The sequence below is a fragment of the Girardinichthys multiradiatus genome, chromosome 15, assembly GCF_021462225.1.
Source record: "Girardinichthys multiradiatus isolate DD_20200921_A chromosome 15, DD_fGirMul_XY1, whole genome shotgun sequence".
Taxonomy (NCBI): Eukaryota; Metazoa; Chordata; class Actinopteri; order Cyprinodontiformes; family Goodeidae; genus Girardinichthys; species Girardinichthys multiradiatus.
In genome coordinates, this window is record NC_061808.1 from 12,152,633 (window position 1) to 12,174,631 (window position 21,999).

General features: G+C 37.4%; 1 long non-coding RNA gene across 1 annotated transcript; it reads right to left on the reverse strand.

The window, feature by feature from the left end:
* Positions 1 to 3,723: 3,723 nt before the first annotated feature.
* LOC124882470 lies at positions 3,724 to 21,133 on the reverse strand. The gene is made up of 3 exons (XR_007041912.1): positions 21,027 to 21,133; positions 19,875 to 20,089; positions 3,724 to 4,356 (listed from the first exon to the last, which is right to left on the reverse strand). It is a non-coding gene; the product is annotated as an uncharacterized LOC124882470 (long non-coding RNA).
* Positions 21,134 to 21,999: the final 866 nt, after the last annotated feature.

Genomic DNA, 21,999 nt, shown 5'->3' on the forward strand with positions numbered 1-21,999 from the left:
AGAGGAATATATATGTAGTAAAGTGCTGATTTTAAAATAGGTGCTCTTTGGATGGGAAAGACAAACTGCTGAATGTCAAAGGACTCCAAGGCACTCTTCCTAAAACTGTTAAAAAACCTTAGTGGTCTCCATAGTATTTTCATCCAGACCAATAAAATCTCCAACGTAAAAGGCATTCAACGTATTTCACTAATGTAGAACATCACTGAAATTTTATGTAATTAATTAAAAAGCCTCTTCAGGTTGGCTCAAGTGGAAGAGTTCAAGTATCTCGGGGTGTTGTTCGCGAGTGAGGGGAGAATGGAGCAGAAGATGCTCATACAGCACTTAGCAAACATTTTGGCAACCCTAACTGACCAAAGTTTAGTTGGAATTTAATTGTAATTTTAATGTGAACAAAATATAGCCCATGTCTTTTTAAACAGTTGTCCACAAATATCAATTTTAACTGTATAAACTACCAGATAACACTGACTGATACACAGCCAGGAATTCATTGCATTCTGCAGGTTATCACATAAGGTGTGCAGAAGTGTGCAAAGCACACCTAACCAGTGGACCAATCGCCAATGTTGCACACCAGCTTAGCAATGACAAGAAAAGAAAATACATTAGAGTTTCAGTGTAATTGTGTTTACTTGCTGTCATTATGCAAAACATGAGTATGATATGGAAACATCTACAGCAACAAGACTGGGTAACAAAGAAAGAGAGACAGCATGATGAGAAGAGTTGTTACTGCTAAAGAAAAGCATCCCCACATGATCATACTACCACCACCACATTTAATTGTGGGGATGGTATCTTCAGGGGGAATTGCTGTATTAGTTTTCCATCACTCATGTAATTTAAGTCTCTGACCAGAGCCCCTTCTTCTACATGCTTGCTGTGCTCCCTCTGTGGCTTGTGGCAAACTCCAAAAGGGACTTCTTATGGCTTTCTTCTTGCTGTTTTGTTTGTATTGTCTTGCTCAGGCACTTATTGAAGCCACAATGCTCCCCCACGTCTACACATACAGGCGTGTTCAAAAGGTGGCTTGCACTGTTAAATCTACTTCACATTAAAGCACTCACCCAGACCCATTATCCCACCAAGTGGACAAAACACATTTTATTCAATTATCACTCTTGCTACTCTTCCATAAAGGCCAGATTTAAAAAGTGCACAGATTTTTCCACCTGAGCTGTGAATCTTTACAGCTCCTCCAGAGTTACTCTTGGCTCCCACTCTGATAAATGTTTATGTAGTCTGATTAACAATAGGTGGCAAGTTTTGGGTGAAACTCAAGAACAGGGCCTGGGCACGGGGCTGGCGCTACAGTAGAGCGCACAGCCAATGTATAGAGAGACTTTGGCCCTCGAAGCGGCTGTCCCCTGGTTCGAGTCCTGGCCACAGTGACCTGTGCTGCATGTCTTTCCCCTCTCTTCACCCCATTTCCTGTCTGCCTACTTTCAAAAGAATAATGACAAAATAAAGGCCACTAGTAGCTCAAAACTAATCTTTAAATAAAGAAAATACAGGATCAGAGATTCAGAGGTGGCCACACTGAAAAAATCAACACAGATGAATAATAAAACTAATTAAATCCCTGTAAAACAAGAATACTTAAAACTAAGCTTGCACCAAGCATAAATCTGGATTACAAACCATAATCTTGTGAGAAGAAAGTCCTCAGAAACAGTTCTATTGACTTTGAGGTTAAGACGTTTGTTGGAAAGAGTGTGAATCTCCCATGCAGTAATCCCTTCCTCTTTCTATCCTAATGTGTACAAAATATAACAGCCCCTTGCTCTGATTAATACATGTTTATGAGATACCGCATTAGGACTGTCACTTTCCAGATACCCCCCCCTCTGGGTTATCTGTGTATATTTTCCGTTCTCTGTCTCACAGACTTTTTTTCTCCAAGACGTTTCTCCGCTGATGTGGCAGGACAATGCAAAGCAGGCCAGTACACGACAGGATGGAGGGATGCAGCATAAGGCAATAAAAGTGTCACCACCCCCCGCCTCCATATAAACAGATCGTAATGTTGAGATGAACCAATGCCTATTATGGGCTCTGCCAAGGCTGTGACATAAGTAAACATCTAAAAAGCCTACTGTGAACACTTGTTCTGAACCAATGAGGAGTGTGTTTTAACAAGCCAATGAGGTCTGCTGGGAGTCTGGACAAACTCGGTCCATGGTAACCCAGGTAGACAACGCACTTGTTATGTTTGAACTTGGGAACACTCTCAGGTCCAACACTTATCAAGCTGTCTTGTAAGGCCTAAACTTTGGATCATGAATATTGCAGAGGTTATGGGGTTATTGGACAGCTTTATTACTCACAGAAACACCATTTCTCAGGGCGGCTGAGCTGGAAAGACAAGAAAGCCATATGCCTCCTTTTTGCATTGTAAAACAGATTGCTGAACTTTTTAACCCTGCTGCATGACTTCTGATTCACCTCAGACTTGCACTTCTTGACTCAGGCTGCTGCTGCAAATGAGCATCTATCTTTAGACGCTGTGACTCAGCATCTAGGGTCAGACAGAGGCTGCAAGTCTGCGAGAATTTGGGGAAAATGGGCCTGATGTGACTCAGACATCTACTTACTTTTATTGAAACGTGTCTCCAAGACTGCTTTCGACAAATAGGCTAAAAGCTGTTTAAAGATGCAGCAGTCTCAACAGTTTTCCTGCCTCTTGGTGGAAATGCAAATTTTTGTCATAATGCAGGTGGCTGGCATCAAGGGAAAGAAAATATGGAGGGAACAGGGGAGTAAAAAGAAAGGAGGAGTTGCAGAGAGAATGACTCATCTCCATATGTTCAATACGCCTCATCCATATATTTATGCAGCTCATGTCCACTAATCCTTCATTCAGATGAGCAGCAGCAACGCATGGTAAATTGAGGAACCTGTCATTATTCTCCTGCACAGCATAGGAAACAACTGGTCAATTGCTGGTTTGGCAGAGGGCATGTCGCCCTCGTGTGTTAAAAAGAACAACTGCACACTGAACAAGAATGTTTAACAGCAGGCAAAAAGTTCACTAATATGCTTAAAAAAGCTGTGTGTGTGTGTGTTTGTCTTGATTTTCCTCATTCATGTGTTTATGTTGTTGATTTTTTTGTGATGTTTAAAAGGAAGGATAAGTAAATTAATTAACAATTTAAGATAAAACAGGAATATGTAAATAAATAACCGAACTAGTGTGATAAAATGAATGAGGAAATACGTAAATACATAAATAGTCAGAAAAGTTAAATTACAATAAATGCATAAATACATTTTGTAAAATAAAATGATAAATACGGAGACGATGACAACTTATTGTGCCTCGCCTCTATTTTTGCAGGCTTTCTTCACGAAATTGTTTTGACAGCATAAATTTATTCTTTGTGCATTTACGGTGTTTTAAAAATCTTAAAGGGCTTAGATGTCAGCATCTTTTGGAAATTTAACATTATTATTTTAGAGAAATAAAGAGTATTCATACTAATGTTTACAGTACGAAATCCTCACAAAATATAATAAACAAGAAATAAGATATACGTATGCTAATTTAAATAAAATGTAAGCATAGAAGAAACTGCACACATACAGTGCTTTAGGAAATTTAATAGCATAAAGGTTTAAATTCAGAGTAAATTAATAACAACCATCCTTATAGAACTAAACTGCAATGACCTCTGAAAGCAGGAGACCTCCCAGTTCTGACTTTTCACCATGGCTCTTTCTACTATTTTTGCAGATTTAAAAAAATCCTTTCACAAGCATTACTTTATTCTGTGTGTTTTGTTCATCATATTTTCAGAAATCTTTCAAGATGTGTATGTGAACACCTGCGGCACTGAAAACTGGAAATTAATTTTTTCTTTAAATAAATAAAGAATCCTTATTTAATAGTTTAAAACAAAATTCCCCGCAAAGCATTTTAAATAAAGAAAAATATCAACAGCAGCATCAAATTAGCACAAACGCGGTCCATGGTAACCCACAAACCGGCTAGTTTTTTTTCTCATAGCTTGAATTGCACCCCATGTCCAATGGCTGCATGTCCCAGGACAGAGATGACTTATGTTATCCTTCTCATTATACAAAAAAAAAAAAAAAAAAAATACTTTATGATGTGAAGAAGCAAAGGTGATTTACATTAAATTTCTTTTAGTAGTATAAAAGTAGCTGCACATATTGAGGTAAATTGTAGCTTCCTGTTTGGCTCTTGTGTGATGAAGAAGCACTTTCTCTTCTTCAGCGTGTTGACAAGGATGTACAGCACCGCTGAGGAAGAACCGGACAGGATGGAAAATCGAGTTGTGAAAGCTCCCCGGGTGATTTTATGAGGAAGTGGATGCTTCTGGTTTTAGCCTGCCACAGAAGACAAACATAAATTAAACTTCACTTGTGTATCATGACCCAAACATTCAAGACGTCCAAACTCCCATGAAACTGACTCATCTCACTGTACAGAAGATTTTATCATATATAAGCCAGATGCTGAAATAAATTTGGGAAATGATGCGATCTTTATTATAATATGTAAGACATTAGAGGAGGGCAGGGCAGGTTTTAAACCATCTTGTCATCATGTACATTGCTTGGAGACAACGAGAAGAATGTTACAAAGATGGTTTTAATATAACTCTCTTTTATCAGTAGATAAAAAGATGCATTTTCTTCTTTTGTTTTCTTGCATGTTATTATTCTTATTATTTTTCTTATTCTCCAATGCAGTTATTCTGAAATTGATTATTTTCTATTTGCACCAGTATCAATTTCTACCCAACCTCAGAGCTTCTCCTCTCTTTGAATAATTTATTTTTGCTTTTAAAAATACAGCTCCTTACACAAGTATTTGTGCCTTGAACCTTTGCACATATTGTCACATTACAATCATAATTTTTGAGACAATTTACCTGCCATTTTAAGCAGTGCTTAGTTTAGTTGTGAAGGGGAAGAAAAAAGACAAATACAAATGTGAGATGTGAGGCATACATATGTATTTAGCCTCAATTATTTTGATGCCCCTAAATAAAACCTAGAGGAATCAATTTAAAGCAAATCAATTATTAAAAAAGGAATAAGTACAGCACAACATCTATCCTAACATGGTCGTCCACATAAACTGATTGGCAGGAAAGAAGAACATTCATCAATGCCACGACACCCATTGTAACTTTGGAGGAGCAGCACAGATTCACAGCTCAGGTGGGAAATTCTGTTGACTATTAATCGTGGCACCCACAAATCTGGTCTTTATTGAAGAGTGGCACAAAGAAAGCTCTTGTTGAAACAAAGCTAAAAAAATTGTATTTACATTTGCAACAGGCTAGGGACACAGTTCAGGGGAAATTAAAACTGAACTTTTTGACCAATATAGATATACATGTTGCTGAGATACCCCCTTTATTCCCTATTCACCCCCTGTTCTGCCATCTTCTCTATGTGTGGTGAAAACTATTGCAGCACATCCCACACTACCCTCATGGTGAAACATGGTGGTGGCAATGTAATGCTGCAGATATGTTTCTTCAGCAGGGAAGATGTAGTTGGGAATATAGATGAAACTAAATACAGAGCAATCCTGGGAGAAAATCTGTTAGAGGCTGCAAAAGAAATTAAGACTGGGTCAGAGGTTCACTTTCCAGCAGATCAATGACTCTAAAAATATTGTTTAAATTTTTTTAAATTTTTTTTATTAAAATTATTAACAAGATGACAATAGATGTCTGTTGTGCTACTTACTGTTAAATTAAAATGAAAGTCAAACATGGCCAATAAAAGACAGATACAGTACACAGTGCTGTAATTTAACATGACCCATCTTAAGCAAAAATCTCACCTTAAAACTTCCATCTGTATCAACCACCTGTGCTCTGGGACCAAATTTGTGGCATTTTTGAATTGTGGTGAGAGACTCACCACAAATGGCCCTCAAGCTGTACTTTGGACACCACTGGTTTAGATCAAATCTTACTCATGTGTTTGAATAGCCTAGTCAATGTGTAGACCTAAATATGCAAAATGATAGAGACATAACCCTAAAGACTTGAAGCTGTACCTGGAGCAAAAGGCAGTTCTACAAAGAATGTACTTTACAAATTTACAAAGACTTTTCCATTTTGTATTAAAAAAAGATTTTAAACAAGTTTTTCTTTATTAGTTTAACACATAAAACATCAATAAAATAAAATAAAAAGTGTAAAACCTTAAAGGAGAATTAACTGTTTTGCAAGACACAGTACAGGTGTCTGAGGGCTCCTCTATGTACTGCTTTGTGCGTTTGAGTTTGCACTGAAAATGCCATCAATTAAGTTACTTTCACAGTATTATTTAATTAATATTGAAGATAATGTGTTCATCCTTGGATCAGAAATATAAATCCTGATTTATGTCTTTTTAAACAAGGCGATTTTGTTTCATATGTTGTTACTGGATGATTTCTCCAAGTTCTAAAACTATTTGTTCTTTGTGCCTTGCTGATTTTGTTCTTTCATTTTGTGACCCACTCTCTGCTCTGCTACGTCCCAGAGGTTCTTGGTGGGCTTGTAAAGAAGCTTTAATAGAGAGGAGTATAAATCTTCAAGTGACAAACTCCAGTCTCTGCGGAGCGGGGGTTGCTGTGCATGATCGGGACTGCTGTGCTGTAAAAACTGGACCTCCAAGGCTTCTGTGCCCCCCCCCCACTCTCTGCTGTTACGCTGGCACTTTGCAGGACCCCACGACCTCACCGTTTGGACTCACAGCAAACAAGAATGGAGGCTGCTGACTGTTAAGGAGAATTGAATGAAGGTGAGTGCCAAACTTTGGATTCAGAGCAGTCCCATATGAGCTGTGGGGAGCTGTCTTCGCGGGTATATAAGGTGCTGTTTATTCCTGAGATAAACATTGCTGGCGTGATGGCAGAATTTAAGTATAATAGTTAAAATGCACAGTATTTACTTTAAAAAGACCCATTCATTACATGTTTGTCTTTATGAAAGACTGGAATCATGAGAAAAAAATGGTCATAATGCAGATGCAGAGCTGCGTAAACTCGACATGTGTGAGTTTGACCTTGAGCTTCACTAGCTTTAACATCAACATAAAGTGGCAAAAGTGCATGTCAGAGCGCAAAGTAATATAGAGGTTTATGTACAGGATTAAATACAAACATATGTATGTTGTTGATTATTTCAATGTGTACACTGATGCCAGTAACATTGTTTTATTGCAACTCATTTATAATGGACTGTGTACTGCATTAAAAAAATGGTTCACTGCCTCTAAAACAGAATAGTTTTCTTTTAGATTTTGTTTTCTATTTTGGATGCGATTGGATACAAAAATGCAATTTGCAAAATTAAACTAATCAATTTATTTAATCATTTATTGCCAGTAAGCCTGTTTTAAAAGAACATGTTGCTATGTGTAGCAGATTTGTAAATTTAATTTGAGGTTTTCTTATTTCACAAGACCATCAGGTGTTAAATAAACTGTCTGCAGTGCGTTGAAAGTCTAAAATCTTTTTTTCTCGATCTTGGATCTGTACTGTTTAGTACATTGCAAAAAACGGCACTAATTGTGTGTAAAAAATGTGAAAATACACAATAATGCTGATTCATGTAAAATCTCCATCATATTTGCCACTATAATGCATCATTTAATTGAAATAAGGGTATTTTATGAATAAAAACATACCTTAGTTACCCTAGTTAATTTTAAACATTAATAGCTTTCAAACAACCAGATTTCTTGGGTTTATACAAAATCTCATTTTCACAGGACTGTAGGAAATAATAATGTATCAAATATTTATTTATTTTTCCCTGTAATTCCTCTTTTTGGGGAACTATTAGAAATAAATAACATCTAAATATGGCATTTCCAATTTAAAAGCACAGAAAACAACAGCAGCGACATATTTTGATCAAAAGACTAATAAATATATTAGGAAAAACAATTGTAGAGTTGCATGACATATAGTAAAAATAAATATATATATTAAAAAAAAAAACATTATACGTATTTCCATTACTAATAGTTTTTAATTGCCCAGCAGGTGGCACTGCAAACATTTTTTGAAAGATAAAACTGACTTATTACTTTTAAAACAACAGCTCGGCCTCCATGGCGGCTGAACTGGAGGCTGTAAACGTCCTTAGGATTTCTGTTAGAAAAATTAAATGATAGATTTAACAGATCCCCTTCCCATATTAATAATACTGTTCCACATTGCAAAGCGTAACAAATCCTGCAGTTTGAACAACTATTTGACTCCAGCTTTTTTTCCTTAGTTCCCCATTTTCCTTGAGTTGAATTGCGATCCAGATTTCCATTCCCCTGCAGCAGCTGTGTTTTGAGTCATTTACAGCTCAGCTGACATATCCGAGCTAAATAATAGATTGGATGACAGTGAAATCATTTTTTGAGAAGCGGCTGTTGGGGGTACTGATTCATTCCGTAGATGCAACAGCTGACAACATGCATCTTTGACTCCAAGCTGTGTTGAAAATAAGAGACTGAGTGGAATACTGCATCAACTTGAGACTATCACAGCATAAGATAGATCTTAAAATATTGCATTATGTCAGCAATGGGATCTTAAAACTTAAAAGATGGCTTCATTTGGCAGAAAATTGAATACATTTTTTCCATAATCTACTTTTTCTCCCTTTTTATGCATTTATGTTATAACATCAATAATGTGGTTGCAGTCATTACAGAAGAGTAGGATTATTTAAAGTGTATGATGATAAAATGATTATTTACAGTTCATAAAGGCAGTTAGATACTGCAGTTGAGGTCTACTTTGGCAACAGTTTCAGTGTAAAACTTCCAGGAAATATTCACCCACTGTGAAATCCCTGTTTCTCCGTAATTCATCACGCTGGGTGGCATAGCTGGCACCACACTGGAAAGCATTACTTCTGCATAGTGTTAATGGACTTACTTAACTCCTGGGTCCTGACTGGTGTTTTCCAATGAATTAAAGTGTCAGAAGCCACAAATCGGCGTCTGGATTCGTTCATGTGGACACCAGAGGGGGAGTGTGGGTTTGCTAGGTACTGTGCTCTTTCTTAATGGTTTCTTCCCTGGATTCATGAACCTGGAGCCTTAAAACCATCCTGAGGCCCTCCACCCCCTTGTACTCCCATCTACCCATTGAACACATACACGGATGCCACATTCAAGCTACCACTCTACCATTTCGTGCTATGATTCAACCTCTCCCCCACACACATTTTGGCAAACCAGTAACATTTAGTCAACTAAAATGAGTTAAGTAATCGCACAATCCCACAGCCTCTGCATTACAAAGGAATTTCCATATTACAGCATGTGATACTCCCTGTTCACAGCTCTCCTACGCCACTAATGCGAACCCCTGGCCAGCCAGGTCGTAACTGGATAGCCGATGGGATCCTGCTGCCACAGAGGCAGTATGTGTAAGCAAGAGATGGGGTACTGGAAGTGGTGTCGGTTATGCAGACTATATAGATTCCACTTTTTTTTTATTAGAGCTCATTAGGACAGCAAATAAATCACTACTCTGTTTTCATTTAGGCAACAAGCCTCTCGAGGCTTTGGCTTTCCGTGATTTAGAATAGCTGAGAGGCGTTGTTTGGCTGAACACAGCTCAGAGAAAAGCTGAGCTTAAGTTACAACAGCTTTGCCTTTTAACAGCACCATTAAAAAGTAGAACTGTTAAGTGCTCTCCATCAATCCAGTGTGTGAGGTTGTCTGCTCGCTATGGATAGGGATATCAAAAGTCATGTTAAATCGAACAACAATTTTCACTTTTTAGTTCCAGATTTTTGACTTCTCAAAACCCGACGCCTACAACACCGACAATGCAATTAGAGGCTCAAGCATTTGGTTTGAGAGTGTTCCTCCAGCTTCATGAGGCCAAGTTCTAGACGTGATCTCTGCCTGTAGAGTTTTCTCATTTTAATATTGATTATGAACACAAATGTGTTTCCTCTGTCATTTAAACCAACATCACCTCTAATAACACATTTTCTGTACTTCACACAATTTCTTTAGTTTGTTTGATTTGTCATTGCTGTTCTTTATAGCCTCATTTTTTATTTCCTGTACAGCACTTTGTGCAAATAAATAAATAGTAGCAAATAATTAAATAGCAATTCTTTTTTCCAGTATATCTTTGTCTGTCTTTCACCCCTTGTAGTGTTCCAGTCAATTGTGGCCTCTCGTCCTCCTCTCCTTTATTAGCCCCTAAGTAGCCCAACATGCATGGAAAGCCACAAATGTTCGTTTTTTCTCTTTGCCAAAAACAAGGAATTTGGTTTAGCTGGGGTAAGATTTTGGCAGAGTTAATAAAGAAATAGTGGAAAGGTTGAATCAACACTACAAATGCTGATACAGACAAAAAAAAAAACCTGATTTAGATCTGGAGAAAATGTGCTTTTTGCATTCAGGAATATAGATTAGCAAAGATTCCAAAATGCCTACAAAGATATTATTTTCAACTAACACATGAACTGTAAAAAGGTTTTATTTTATTGTTAAAACATGTTTAAAAGCTTCATGGCAACACAGCAGCCAGGTGTCGTTGAGGTGCTGTTCATAAAGAAAGCCGGAATGTAACAGTGTAAGCATCTACTTTTCCCTCACCATTTAAATCCCTCACTGCTCCTCCAGGAGTCATGTTTCAGGGGTTTCCTGTGAATTTAATCGAATAGGTTTTTATTTCTCTGGCTTCTTCTGAAAAAAAAAAAAAAAAAAAAAGCCCAGAAATTAGATACACACAGTATCTGTAACAGAAATTGTTAAGTGTTATATAAAGGCAGGGGTCTGCAACGATTACAATCCATAAAGCCATTTCTGCCCTCAGTCCAGCTAAAACAAAAATCCGTTTAGAGCCGCAAATATTACATGACATAAAGCTTTTCCAAAAAGATGATGGATACATTTTCCTCTATGGGATGGTGATCTTTGTGGAAAAAATATGTAAAAAAAAAGCACATAGTTTCCAACCTAATGACAAGAAAAACAGATCTAAAAAAAATAGTACTGGTACTTTTAGTGACATTCTGTTGTGGAAATTCAATGCAATTATTCCAGAAAGGAACTGAAAAACCACTAAATCCAGCATTTGTTTTATTATATATATTTAAAAACATCGATTTATTCCTTATCATTTTTAGCCAAAGCTATTAAGAAACATCACAGAAGTGCAAAGAGCCACCTGAGTATAAACATGACCTGAAGCAAATAATGCATCTATGTGCCAAACGTGCCAACAAAAAATGCAGTTGCTATTTATATCCACAAGGAGTCAGATTTTCAAATAAAATGTATAAATAAACGTTACTGAGGAAGAAAAATAAAATAAATTCACCCCTGATCATTGTTTGTCCTGATGATTGATAACAGTTATACTTGTAGAGAGAAGCTTCCCTCTTAATTACATTGAGTTTTATATTTTCTTAGTGTTTAGTAATCTTCAGTTGATAAAATGTGGGTCAACTCTGCTTTGATTATGATACTCCTGATGATGCTACAGCTAAGTAGGTTCACGCCCAAATATCTTTAGATCAGGGCTGTGCAACTGGAAGCGCAACAAACAATGCAATATTCGTGAGGAGCAAATAACAGGGAGATTTCCTGTTTGAGGACAAACAATCATCAGACGTAGCACGGCTGATTACAAGGAAACAAGAAAACACAATTGAAGCAAAGCTGTTGAAAAAGGCTCAAAGATTTGTATGTGCTTGAAATGACACTGACTTAGACTCCAGTTATTGTGTGATTTATAGCTACACTGAATCTTATGTACTCCATATATCAGAATGATTTTTAAAATAACAGAAAATAAGTTAAGGTTCAAGTATACATAAACCTATAAAGCTAAACATACTATTATGTTGTGTTAGAGTCGAAGGAAAAAAGTAAATTTACAGACATAACATGACTTTAGACAGATAATTTACTGCACTGTTTTATTAAAAGGATTCGGATGAGTTGCCAAAAGAAGTCAGCATCTTGCCTCCACAGACAGTTCTCAAAGTTGTCTCTGTTTTAAAAAGACAACGTTCTGTCCACCTAACCAGCACTGGTAATCCCATTTCTCCCATTAAGTGTTTCACTTACACAAACATAGCTCTAGTGAACGGAAGCAGCTCCAAGTCAAAATTTTCTAAAAGTATTCAGTTTGTGTTTTACTACTGATGGTTTAACTACTCATCTCAAAAAACAAAACTTTATTCTGAATACACTGTCAAACCACTCAAACGCTGGAATCATGTTATGGTTAACAGTTTCACAACAACATGCCATTTGCCCCAAAAATGTCACTTCATGCTACATGTGGTTTATGAAAGGAAAGTGAAATTCTTTTTAATTTATTCATTTGGCTCAGACACTGAGAAAAATGGTAATGGAGAATGGTGGCTGATATAAAAAAAAAAAAAAAAGTGATCCATTCACATTAGCAAATGTCTTATTAATTGAAAACACAAAAATTAAAAACCACAATAAAACACATTTTACAACATGAAAAACTTTTTTCTTACCAGAATGCCCTTGGTTGCCTCAGTGGTCAGGTTGATGACAGCTCGAGCTACCTGTTGTATCGGTGGTATGAACTGTGTTGTGTTGAATTAAAGGTTGTTTTAAATGCTGGTGTAAAAACGTGTCATAAATGGAAAGTTTTGTGTGGGGAGGAGAGTTCTGACCTTTTCGCCTATTTACAAACCTCACCTCTTTTGCTGCATTGCAAAATATTTGGGATAAGTAACAGTGCTCACTTTTCTGTGTTGCCAATAAGTGACTAAAACTGTCTGTGGTAGTGGTAGTTTGTGATCCATTACTAAAAATAATCCATGTGAAACATGCAAAAGGTGGTGTGTGGAGTTTTTTTTAAGCTGAGACCATCATGCTTTGGAAATTGCAAAATAATAAAAACAATTAATAAAGAAATGGCTGTCTAAGTCAATTACTGCAATAGAGCAAGCTTTGAAACTATAGAAGTTTAAATTACAGTTTACTTTTTTTTATTTCAGTTACTGTTATACAAACAATAGATGATAATATGTACAAAATACTCTTTGTTAAAATTTTTTTAATTTTTCTTAATTTCTTTTTTACAAGATTTTTTAGTTTTATTTTATTTTAACAACAAAACATGTCGTAAAATCACGTTGCATCATCACTGTGGAGAGTTTTATTGCTATTTAGCAAACTGGACATATAAAAAGAGCTATTTTCATACACTGAGGTGACAGGAAGCAAATAACAGTGCATTAGTGGACAAGCTGCACGCACACAAAAAGTCTTTGCACAGACAAAGGTAGTTGGATTGTTTTGGCAAGCGGTGAGTTTATTATTTTGTTTTATGGTGCTTGGAGGTGGGGCATGAGGCTGTTTTGCACTGCTGTCTGTGATACTAAGGCTCTGTTTGTGAGCTTGTGAGAAAGGAAGCACCAGTAAGATCAATACATCCTCTACGCAGATTTCCAACAGAGAGTGACGTGCGTGTTGGGAAATGAGCTAGGCCGAGGATACTTTGCTCGTTATGAGTTTGACATGAACTTGGCGCTGGGCCTCTCAGAATGTGATGAATGTATTATTTAATCTTCCTGTCTTTGTTAACCTCAGAGCAGCAGATTTCATCGTGATTATCTGTTTGTGACATGATTAAATGGCCTCACCAAATTGGGTTTTGGATATAATCTCACGATGATGACAACATTAGTGCATCTCCTGTGGGGCAGGAGCTAAAATGTATAATTCTGCAGCAAAACAAAGTTTGAAATTAACATGCTAGACCAAAATGAGGATGACATTTTAACATTTGCTGCAACAGGGTCTTGGCAGATTATCAGCTTCATTACTCTGGGTTGAAAGGTTCCATGGAACAATACCAAAGTTTTAAAGAGGATTTAATGTAAACATATTTTAGGACGTGGAAATATTCTGGTCAAGATTAGTCAGAAAATAGTTCATGAATTTTCATTTCTGCAGTTTCCTTTAAGGTGATTTTGTTAGTTCTTCGTTATAAATAAAAAAATTGTTTAATATAGATATATTATAAATATATATTTTGTTTAATATATTATTTAATCTTTACAAACACCTGTTTATTTAGATTTGCAATATAGAAAGAAGATTGTTTGTAAATTAAAATTAATCCTATATCCTCACATGTATCATTTTCATACAAATATTAATGTACTTAGGTAAAACTATATACAGTGGATAAGTGTATACACTGCTGATATAATTAAAGGAGATGATGATAAATACTTTCAAAAGTTTTTCCACCTTCAGTGTGACATATATCCTATTCTGTTCAACAAAACAAACATATATTTTAGAGGGAAACTAACTGGCAAAGAAACTAAATTAATACTTAATTGATGCACATTTTAATTGAATTTCTGCTTTAAGTCTTCATGGGTTCACCCATACCTTCAGTTAAATAAACATCAGCTGTTCTAATAGGATTTCCTTCTCCTTTTCTCATTTGCATAATTTCTCTAAAGCCATAGTTTACAGAGAGATTACAAAAGAACAGAAGGATCTCATTGAACGAAGGTATCAGTCAGGAGAAACAATCCATATCATTTTACCATTGATACCATGGTGCAGAGAAGATAGTCATCAATAACTGCACATTTCTCCACAATTACTGAAATGTTAAGATGGAAACTAGTATGTAGTGCTACCAAAATGTCTTTTCTTCTAAAGAAAACATCCAGGTCTGGCAAAAATCTCCCAGAAAGTCTCCCAAAACTTTGTATTAGAGAGCGTTATGGTGTGATGAAGCCTAACTTCAACTTTTGGGACACAATTGCAATAGATATGTTTGACACTAAAACAACACAACACCTTACCACAAGAGCACCAAAGCAACAATAAATTATGTATGAAATCATGAACAGTTGAAGGGATTTACATTTTTTTGTTTTATAGCATAAATTCATATCACCAGAGGAAAATGCTTTAGGTTTAGAATTGCAGATTTTCTGTCTGATTTTTCAGTTTACAGACAAAACAGGCAGGACATAAGTGAAAAGGAGAATTAAATATGAAACATCAAATTACTTGAACCAAACTCGGGCTGTGGAGTCATTGTATGGAGCAGTATTGAAAAAAAAAAAATCAAACAAGTATAAACATATTGCAAATAAAAAAAATTATACAACCTTTTACCAGATACAGAAATGATAAAATGGGACAGGCGCTGTGCTCTGATGTTATTACAAGTATTATGTTTAAAAGACAATAATACTGGAACAATAGGAATAGGAACAATAAGCTATGCTTCAACTATTCCTTTTGAACAGATTATGTGGTTATTGTATGTGACTTTCATCTCTTTTAATTTAAATATCATTGTGTTGTATAAGTACAGACTTTTGTATGAATTCAAAGTATTGCTAAATCACGTTTGAATAAAACGTAAAAAAAAAAAAACATATTAAAACCATAAATATAATGAAAAGTGATCCATGTGCTTACAAAATCATACAAAAACTAGATTTTTGGTTACCATACTGACCACAAAGATTATGTATCAATTATAGTTTTATTTTTAGAAAAAGAGTTTTTGATCTGCATCCAATAAAAAGTGAATGCTTTATAAAATAGAAATTTCTTACTATTAGTTCTTTTTTCCTGCTTTTAAAGGGTCCCTCAACAATTTTTAATGTTAGCAGATTTTTCTTGGCAGTTCAGCCCAGTGCATTAAATTCTTACATTGTTAAATTGCCAAATAGTCAACGCAACACACTCATACTGGTAATAACCTACAAATCTTCAGTTAATATCAAACAAGCTATTATTATTTATGTAGAGATAAAAAGAAGTACACTTTCAAACAACTGCACTTTCAAAGAGTTCTCATGAAAAGTGGTCTTACGATGCATTAGTCAAGTAATGTGTGTTCGTGTGTGCTAGTAATAAATATCTTGCCAGCGGCTTCAAACTATGACAAGGCAATATTCTTTGGAGGTTGTAGACGTCAGAGGTTTTGGACAGGATTCAGATTCGAAGACAAAGAGACAGATTTAGACCTTTGGTTTTCTGACAGAGAGAAACATATTTATCACCTTTGGAGTCAGAAACATTTCAGGAAACTGAGGACATGTAGAAAGCCATGTCAGGAAAGACAAACGTTCACAGAAACAATAGAAAGACCGAAGGCAGCAGGGTTACATTAACACTACAATGTTTATGTTTAAGTAAATATATGAAGACCTTATCTTTACACTTTGCTTTTACTGGTTAAAGATGTCATTCATTCATCTTCTATACTGCTTCTTCCACAGTTGGTCACGGGAGAGCTGGAGCCTATCTCCAGCAGTCTACGGGCAAGAAACAGGGTACACCCTGACAGATCGCCAATCTATTGCAGGGAAACATAGAGACACATAGGACAAACAACCATGCACACACTCATTCACACCAATGGGCAATTTGGAGAGACCGATTAACCTAACAGGCATGTTTTTTTTTTGGACTGTGGGAAGAAGTCGCAGTACCCGGTGAGAACCCACGCATGCACGGGGAGAACATGCAAACTCCATGCAGAAAGACCCCCCGGCCGGACTCAGGGAAGTTCTCAGACCCAAACTGCACAAATTTCTTTAACGCACAGAGACTACTGTAGATTTATGGTTATGTACATATCCACCTGAAGGTTTCTGGTTACATGGTAAAAGTTACTTTCTGCACAGAATCTAAGATTTAAACATTAATGTCTTCTTGGAAGTGTGAGGCATAGGGAGGAGTCATTCTACTCTTTAAAACTCACAATATTTGTCATACGGCAAATACAATGCCTTGCATATAGTTGGACCCTTGGACATTTTCCAATTTTGTGGCGAGACAAAACCTAATGGTTAGTTTTTTATTAATTTTATTAATTGTGAAGTCCATCCGTCCGTCCGTCCGTCCAGGTTGCAGGGTGAGGGAGGGGGCCTGCCCAGAGATAGGCTGTCATTGGACTGCAAAGTCTTTTGGGGCCTTAAATCTAGAGACTGAAAGTTTTGCACATTCTTCTTTCTAAATGTCATTCAGTTTGGATTGCTCAGTGAATTCCAGTGTGGTACTGTAAAATAATGACACCTGTACAACCAGTCTAGTTGTTAAATCTCTTTGCTACTAAATATTTCACTGTCAACTGCTATTGGCAGTATAACAAAGTGTAAGTGAATGGGAATGATAACAACTCTGCCACAAAGTGGTGGGCTATGTAAAATCACAGAGTAGTGTCAGCGGCTGCTGAGGCACAAGGCATGGAGGGGTCATCAACTTTCTTCAGATGTAATAGCTACAGACCTCCAATCTTCATGTGGCCTTCAGATTAGCTCAAGACTAGTGCACAAAGAGCTTCATGGAATGGGTTTAGATGGCTGAGCAGCTGCATGCAAGCCACATGAAATGCATAGCACTAAATGCAGTGGCGTAAACCACACCACCACCGGACACTGAGGCAGTGGAAACCTTTTCTCTAGAGTTACGAATCATGTCTCTGTCGGGCAATCCAATGGAAGACTCTGGGTTTGTCAGTTCCCAGGAGAACAGCACTACCTGACTGCATTTGTGCAAAATGTAACATTTAGTGCAGAAAGGATTATGGCGTGGAGATGTTTTCAGTAGTGGTGCTTCAGTGAAAGAAACTTAATGCTTCAGGATATCGAGTCATTTTAGATAGTTCCATGCTCAGGGAATAGTTTGGGAATGGACCCTTCCTGTTCAAACTGACTGCACAGGTCTACAAAGCAAGGTCCACAAACACATGGATGGATGAGTTTGATGTGGAAGAGCTTAAGGTGTGTTTTCCTGATTTTTTTTCTCCAGAACCTATCTTCACAAACCCTTTGATCTATCTAGGCTGTTTGCCCTTTAAAAAAAAAAATTTAAACAAGAACACCTTTGAGATGAATTAGAGCCAAGTGTGAGCAAGGCCTTCTTGTCCAACATTAGTGTCTGACCTAACAAATGTGTTTATTAAATAATGGACAGATAATTCCCATAAACACTCTCCTAAAGCCTTGTAAGAAGAGACTATTTTAGCTGCAAAGGGTGGACCACCATCATATTAAACCCTATAGATAAGATGAGAATGTCACTCAAGTTCATATGTGTTTGAAGGCAGATGGGTGAATACATCTGGTAATGTAGTGTTGAAGCAAACTAAGCTAAAAAATACAGAAGCAAAAGGTTCAAATAAGAGGCAATGGCTAAATTTCAAAAATTAGGGCAGCAACTTTAACAAACTAATTATGCAACAAAACATACATTTATTTGTTCAAAAGCACATTTGTGCAAATGTTTTTTTCTACTAGGTCTTGTTCTCTCTATTACATTTAAGGACACGGTATGATATCTGAGCTCAGTAATTTATGAACACAAACGTTAAACGGGAAGCCTTATTGGCAGCGCAATGGAGCTGCATGGTGTCTCAGTTAAAGCCGCAGCAACCTGAAGACTGCGAAGCAAACTTTGCCGTGAAGAAAATGAGCCGAATCCTTTCAGAGCTGAGAGCACGCGAGTGAGAAGCAACGATGTGAGAAAGTATTCTGTGACTGTGTACACTGTGTGTGACACTAAAAATACTGAACAGACTTGCAGGCTATTATTGAGAGGCTCTGTCACGTCTCTTGCCATCTTAAAAGAAGCTTTCAGCTGTGGTGGGCAATCAACCAAATATAGTGTCTTTGTTCAAGGCTTCTGAGCCTACATACAGGCTGCTGTTTGGCCTATTCTGCCTGATTAGACATTCTTTAATTTATGCACATTGTGATTCTACCAAAAACAACATATCTTCACCAACATGGGGCAGAGTGACCTCAGAGCACACTATCCTAGGAAACCCACTGAAAGCTCAAGTTTGCCACAAAGTATAGTAAACATGTTTGCCAAGGCAAAAGGAGAATGAAAGACATATCTCTGAAAATTTGCAATCATAAAACTTGTCAAATGTGTTTAAAAGCAGGGTTTGCTTTTAAGCCTCTAAAGACAGTAAGATCTGGGGTTAAGGTTAGGTTAAGCTTTAAAAACAACTTGCAAGGTGAAAATTAAACTAAAACCCTAGGCTGCAGCTTGACCAGAAAAGATCAAGGTCCTAAATACAGAGGCACTCCTCCGTGGATCAGCTGGACTTAACCGACCACAGACTAGGGCACAAGAAGGGCACCCGCTGACGTTTTTAAAGTATGCTGTCTGTGGTCAGAATGAACAAATTAGATATCTGCTCAGAAAAGTACACTGTGACATATTTTCTGCTCAACAGGCAGTCCAAATTAAAAAGGCAATGGTTGGGGAAAAAAGCATTGTCTACCAGCCCCAATCGGTTCCATACATCTTAGGGAAAAGCTGTAAATTTCAATGCATGCGTCATTTTTTCTGGTTTTTTTTGCCCCTAATGATCCATTATATGACAGTGAATCGGGAGCCTGGAGCTGAGTGGTCTCAGAAGCCTCTTCATGTGCATACCTTAACAGCAGAACACCCTATCCACTCTCCCTGCACAGGATACAGGAGATTTGGATGCGCAGAGCAATGGTCATACCCTAATGTAAAAGGTGACTTAATCTAGAAGGCTTTCAATACCACAAAGCATCTTGAAGATCAGAAATAAAAGAAAAACATGAAAGATGTTATCTCAAAAAAATATACAATTCCATGCAAAGTAATCATACCTATTGGACTTTTTCAGATTTTGTCACATCCCAATCACAAATTTTAAAAGGCTTAAATTGGGATTTATGTGATAGACCAACAAAAAGTAGTGCACAAATGTGCAGCCATCATGGCTTATCAGGAGGAGCTTAAGAGGAGTGGCTTCCCCTGAGGCAGAAGCCAGATTGTTCCTAGAGTGGTAATCGGACCTCTTCTCTTTGCTTGTGATCTTCCTATGTCACTTTGCTTACCTCCTTATGCCCTCCGTTGGAGATATCCTTGTCTCCAGTCCATGGTTTCACTGCCTCCTAGTCCTCAGAGTTCTTGGAAGAACATATTCTGAAAATCCCTCTGAGTCTCGTCTGGCTTCTCCCCTGGGTCTGCTGTTTGAACTCCACCATACTTGACCAACACCACTCACCTGCCTGTCATCCCTCCAACGCTCCGCTGAAATCATCACCTCCTGCTGGAAAATAAACAAAGGATCATTACAAACCTACACTGCTCACCAGTCTGCCAACCTCAGCCTCTGTGAGTATCCTCACCTTCCTCCTGGAACTCCACCATGTCCACAAACAACAAGAATCAATTTCTCCCTATTCATTACCATCAGTTCTCAAGCTCTTCTTTATCTGCTAACACCTACCTTTCTCCCTCAGTGCCTTCTTGGATCCCTTTCCAAAGCCCCGAAGAATAATTTGTTTGCGTCAATAAACCATTTAAACCTTTCCCAGTTGTCTGTAGTTCTTGTTTGCACAAGTGTCTTACTAAACACTATCATGACAATTTTTCTTTGCAAAACAGTTCAAGCTCAGTTAAATTGTATTAAAAATGTCTTTCTTACTTGCTTCTCAATTGAATTTAGGTCTGGACTTTGACTGAACCATTTAGCACAATATGCTTCGATCTAAACTGTTCCATTGTAGCCCTGGCTGTATGTTTAGACCATTGTTCCATAAATTCTATCAGCTTTCCTGGCCCTGCTAAGGAAAGCACCACAACAGCATGTTGCTACCACTACCATGTTTCATTGTGTGGCTGACGTGTTCATTTGAAGTGGAATGTTAGTTTTCTACCACACAGTGTTTTACATGTTGGAAAAAATTATTTTGGTCTGATCTGACCAGACCACCTTGTTCTACGTGTTTGCTGTTTCCCCTCATAGCTTCTGGGAAACTGGAAATGGGATTCCTGATGGACTGTTTTTTACCAGTACTTTTCTCATTGCTACTCCACCAGCTTAGTGGAGTGCAAAATTTAAGATTGTTCTTTTGAGAGATTATCCAGCATGAGCTGTGTGTCATACCGTTGTATTTTGTGTGATGGACCCAATGGCAGACAAGCACGGAGAAAAGCAGAGTGGGTTCGAAACTCCTTCTTTAATTTAAAGAGAGTCCACTTACATGCAGGCGAGGTGCTGGATGACAGGATAATCCAGATTACAAAGCAATTTCAAACTAGAACTTAACAGGATCCAGAGCAAGAACGAAATCCAAAGAGACATAACGACACCGCATGGAACAAAGGACGAAGGTAAACTTAAATACAGACAAAAGTGGACATGAAACAATAGGACAGGTAATCAGAGGAACAGGGAACAGGTGAGACAAGGAGGCAGAGAGAGCAGGTGAACCAGATAGGGACCAATGAGGACATGGTGGAGCTAGATGAAGAACAAAACTGTAAACACACCCAGGGACCAGAACACGGGGGGAACAGATCTAATAATAATAATAATAATAATAATACAAACACAGTCAACAGAAGAGAACCTAGGAAACAGAACCCAGAAACGAGGATTTAAGGACTAACCAAACAGTAACAGAAGAAACACCTGACTAAACGTAACTAATTACAGAATCAAAACCACATACAATAAACTGAACATAACCTAAAAAATAAGACACCAGAACGGGAACTCAAAGACTAATCATACTGGACAGCAACCACCTAACTAAAACGTAAACAAATACAGAACCAAGAGACACACTGTGACACTGTGATTCTCTGCAGCTCCTCCAGAGTTGCATGGGCCTCTTGACTGCATTTCGGATTAAATACCCGGCCTGCCAGTTTAGGTACATCGCCTTGTCTTGGTAGGATTGAAGTTTTGCTATACCTTCATTGTTTTCAGATGATTGCTGCAACAGTGCGCTGTGAGATGTTCAAAATGTGGAGCCTAACCCTGCATTTGTCCACAACTTTATTCCTGACTTATGAGGTGTTCCTTGGTCTCCATGTTTGTTCACAGCTGCATTTATGATGAGATTAAATTACACACAGATGAACTCTATTCACTAATTATGGGACTTTTGAAAGCAAATTGCTTTAGGAGTCTCAGAGTAAAAGGGGATTTAACCCTGTTTTAGATTTTTA